General features: G+C 40.1%; 1 pseudogene; it reads right to left on the bottom strand.

Annotated features, from left to right (window-relative positions):
- Window positions 1–740: 740 nt before the first annotated feature.
- Window positions 741–3,530, bottom strand: LOC129641989 (protein SET-like; annotated as a pseudogene).
- Window positions 3,531–4,204: the final 674 nt, after the last annotated feature.

The following is a 4,204-nucleotide window of genomic DNA, read 5'->3' as shown; positions in this document are numbered from 1 at the left end:
TGCAAATAAGATCTTACAGGTTCTGCTAATTCTCTCATCAAGTGGCAGGGCTCAAGTCATCATTAGGAGAGAATTTTATTTTAAAAGTGTCATCTTAAACTGCAAGGATTTCCATTAAACCTCATAATTAAACATGCCAAAGGAGAAGCCATGTTGTCAAAACGCCCACTTAACCCACCCAAACATCTCAAATCCACCTTTGCTGACCTTTTATAACCCTGTTTTTAAAGTTTTTTTTTCTTTTTTTAAACAAGAGAAAGTAGACAGATACATGTTGGTAAATGCTAACTGTCCATATTCATATAGAGACACTGTGTGATCTCTGAGCCCAATATACAAAGAAGGGAGGAAAAAAGCTAGAATTGTATGCACTACTAACAGGGCCTAGCACCCTCCAGTTTCCAGCAGAGCTAAGGGAGCAGAAAGTTTTTCTTTTTTTCTCACAGAGCATGGTGGTGTTGATTCCATAAAATTTTTGTTGAGATAGAAAGAGATAAAAATGAATTTGGAACAGAAGTGGGTAGAGATTGTTTCCCACTGAATTCTGCTCAAGGTATCCCCCCCACCCCCACCAAATAAGTTGTGAACCATGGTATAAAGCAGAAATGAGACCTCAAAAACAGGGCGAATGAACACAAGAGGAGAAAAAAAAAAAAAAAAAAAAAAAAAAAAAAAAGACTGCAACTTGTTCCCAGGGACTGGAGGAAATCAAAAAAGTTGGAATCAATGTGTTCCTTCCATTAGTCATCTTCTTCATCTTCCTCTCCTTCCTCCCCCTCATCTTCTTCACCTTCATTCTCATTCCCTTCTTCATCAGTATCTTCCAATCCTTCATCCTCTTCATCATCGTTGTCTTCTCCTTCCCCTTCCTCATCATCCATGTCAGGAACCAAGTAGTACTGTAATGGATTTGTCAAATATCATCTTTGATGACCTCTCCTAACTCATCTGTACCTGCATCAGAATGATCAGTAAACTAGGTGAAGAAGCTTTCTGGTTCCTGATGCTGTCTTTTCCTGCTGGCTTTATTCTGTGTTTGACTTGATTGTTTCATCTAATCCTGTCCAGTTTTCCATTTGATTTCAGTGGACTTTGAAGATGGATCACCACTCTCATTCAGGTGAAATTCTTTGGAGAGAATTTTGTTTTCAAAATAAGGGTTTTCATCAAAATAAAAATCTATTCTGTAACCTGATTTAATATCTTCAAATTCTGTCAATTCAACTCTTGTCAAATAATGCAGCGACTCTTCACCCTCCTCCCCAAGCAGTGCAGACACTTGTGGATGGTTATCAAATGCTGTTACCCAAAATTTTGGGATTTTTGCCATCAGTTCTGACCTCTTCCATAAAAATGGTTGGCAGTTCAGTTCTGTCGCTCAGTTGTGTCCGACTCTTTGCGACCCCATGAATTGCAGTATGCCAGGCCTCCCTGTCCGTCACCATCTCCCGGAGTTCACTCAAACTCATGTCCATCAAGTCGGTGATGCGATCCAGCCATCTCATCCTCTGTCATCCCCTTCTCCTCCTACCCCCAATCCCTCACAGCATCAGAGTCTTTTCCAATGAATCAACTCTTCACATGAGGTGGCCAAAGTACTGGAATTTCAGCTTTAGCATCATACCTTCCAAAGAACACCCAGGACTGATCTCCTTTAGAATGGCTTTCCTTGCACTCCAAGGGACTCTCAAGAGTCTTCTCCAAAACCACAGTTCAAAAGCATTAATTCTTTGGTGCTCAGCTCTCTTCACAGCCCAACTCTCACATCCATTCATGACCACAGGAAAAACCATAGCCTTGACTAGACAGACCTTTGTTGGGAAAGTAATATCTCTGCTTTTCAATATGCTATCTAGGTTGGTCATAACTTTCCTTCCAAGGAGTAAGGGTCTTTTAATTTCATGGCTGCAGTTACCATCTGCAGTGATTTTGGAGCCCCAAAAAACAAACTCTGACACTGTTTCCACTGTTTCCCCATCTATTTGCCAGGAAGTGATAGGACCAGATGCCATGATCTTAGTTTTCTGAATGTTGAGCTTTAAGCCCACTTTTTCACTCTCCTCTTTCACTTTCATCAAAAGGCTTTTTCGTTCCTCTTCACTTTCTGCCATAAGGGTAGTGTCATCTGCATATCTGAGGTTATTGATATTTATCCTGGCAATCTTGATTCCAGCTTGTGCTTCTTCCAGCCCAGCGTTTCTCATGATGTACTCTGCATAGAAGTTAAATAAGCAGGGTGACAATATACAGCCTTGACGTACTCCTTTTCCTATTTGGAACCAGTCTGTTGTTCCATGTCCAGTTCTAACTGTTGCTTCCTGACCTGCATATAGGTTTCTCAAGAGGCAGGTCAGGTGGTCTGGTATTCCCATCTCTTTCAGAATTTTCCACAGTTCATTGTGATCCACACAGTCAAAGGCTTTGGCATATTCAGTAAAGCAGAGATGGATATTTTTCTGGAACTCTCTTGCTTTTTCGATGATCCAGCGGATGTTGGCAATTTGACCTCTGGTTCCTCTGCCTTTTCTAAAACCAGGTTGAACATCTGGAAGTTCACGGTTCATGTACTGCTGAATTGGAGCCTGACTTGAAGAATTTTAAGCATTACTTTACTAGCGTGTGGGATGAGCGCAATTGTGCGGTAGTGTGAGCATTCTTTGGCATTGCCTTTCTTTGGGATTGGAATGAAAACTGACCTTTTCCAGTCCTGTGGCCACTGCTGAGTTTTCCAAATTTGCTGGCATATTGAGTGCAGCACTTTCACAGCATCATCTTTCAGGATTTGAAATAGCTCAACTGGAATTCCATCACCTCCACTAGCTTTGTTCTTAGTTATGCTTTCTAAGGCCCACTTGACTTCACATTCCAGGATGTCTGGTTCTAGGCCAGTGATCACACCATCGTGATTCTCTTGGTCGTGAAGATCTTTTTCGTACAGTTCTTCTGGTTATTCTTGTCATCTCTTCTTAATATCTTCTGCTGCTTCTGTTAGTTCCATACCATTTCTGTCCTTTATCGAGCCCATCTTTACATGAAATGTTCCCTTGGTATCTCTAATTTTCTTCAAGAGATCTCTAGTCTTTCCCATTCTGTTGTTCTCTATTTCTTTGCATTGATCACTGAAGAAGGCTTTCTTATCTCTCCTTTCTATTTTTGGAAATCTGCATTCAAATGGGTATACCTTTTCTTTTCTCCTTTGGTTTTTGCTTCTCTTCTTTTCACAGCTATTTGTAAGGCCTCCCCAGACAGCCATTTTGCTTTTTTGCATTTCTTTTCCATGGGGATGATGGTTGGTGGAGTTTGTTATATTTCTGTTCTACTTTGCAAAATCACCTCATTGGTGTGTTCATTAAATCTGTTTCTTTCATTTTGCACTTTATCAATATGTTCAATTGCTTCTTGCTATTCTTTTTCTTCCTTCAGCAAGTTTGAAGAAGCAGATGCCTCCTCTGGCCTGGAGGCAGGAGTTGGCCTCGCTTTCTTGTTTTCTTCTCTTGGGTTGGAAGTGAAGACTGGTGTTTGGGGGCCATGCTGGGAAAAGAAAAGCCAAGAATCCTCCCAGGGGAGGAGAGAGGTACTGGAAGCTCATAGAACTCAGACTTTTTTATTTTGATTTTGAAATATTTAGTTTTATTTTGGAATATAAATTAAGAGTAAGTTGCAAAACAGAACCAAGCAGTCCTGTGTAATCTTCAGTCATTTCCCCACAAAGATTACATTTTTATATAATGATAGTCCAATATTTAAATGAAGAAACTGACATTGCTACTATGTGTGTGTTTAATTCCGTGTCGTCTTATCACATATGTAGATTCCTGCAACTGCCACTGCAATCAAGATCCGTCAATATTCCATCACCACAAAGATTTCCCTCATGCCACCCCAGCATCCCTAAACCTTGGCAGGCCTAAAACTAAGGATTTTATTCTTCAACAAAGCTCAACATAGTCTGAGATTCATATTTGATGACAAAAGAAAATATTCCTGATATGTTTTTAAAGATGAGAAAAACATATCCCTCAAATTTTCTAGTAGTCTGTGTGATGGAATTATGAAAATTTTCCTTGTTTGCATTTTGCACCTTTACTGTTTTCTATGTGACCATGATCATCAGTTCTGCTAGAGCTGCCACAACAGAATATAGACTGAGTGTCTCAAACAGCAGAAATTTATTTTGTCATAGTTTAGGGGCCTGGATGTCCAA

The sequence above is a fragment of the Bubalus kerabau genome, chromosome 1 (assembly GCF_029407905.1).
Source record: "Bubalus kerabau isolate K-KA32 ecotype Philippines breed swamp buffalo chromosome 1, PCC_UOA_SB_1v2, whole genome shotgun sequence".
NCBI lineage: Eukaryota > Metazoa > Chordata > Mammalia > Artiodactyla > Bovidae > Bubalus > Bubalus kerabau.
This window is presented reverse-complemented; position numbering and strand designations above follow the sequence as displayed.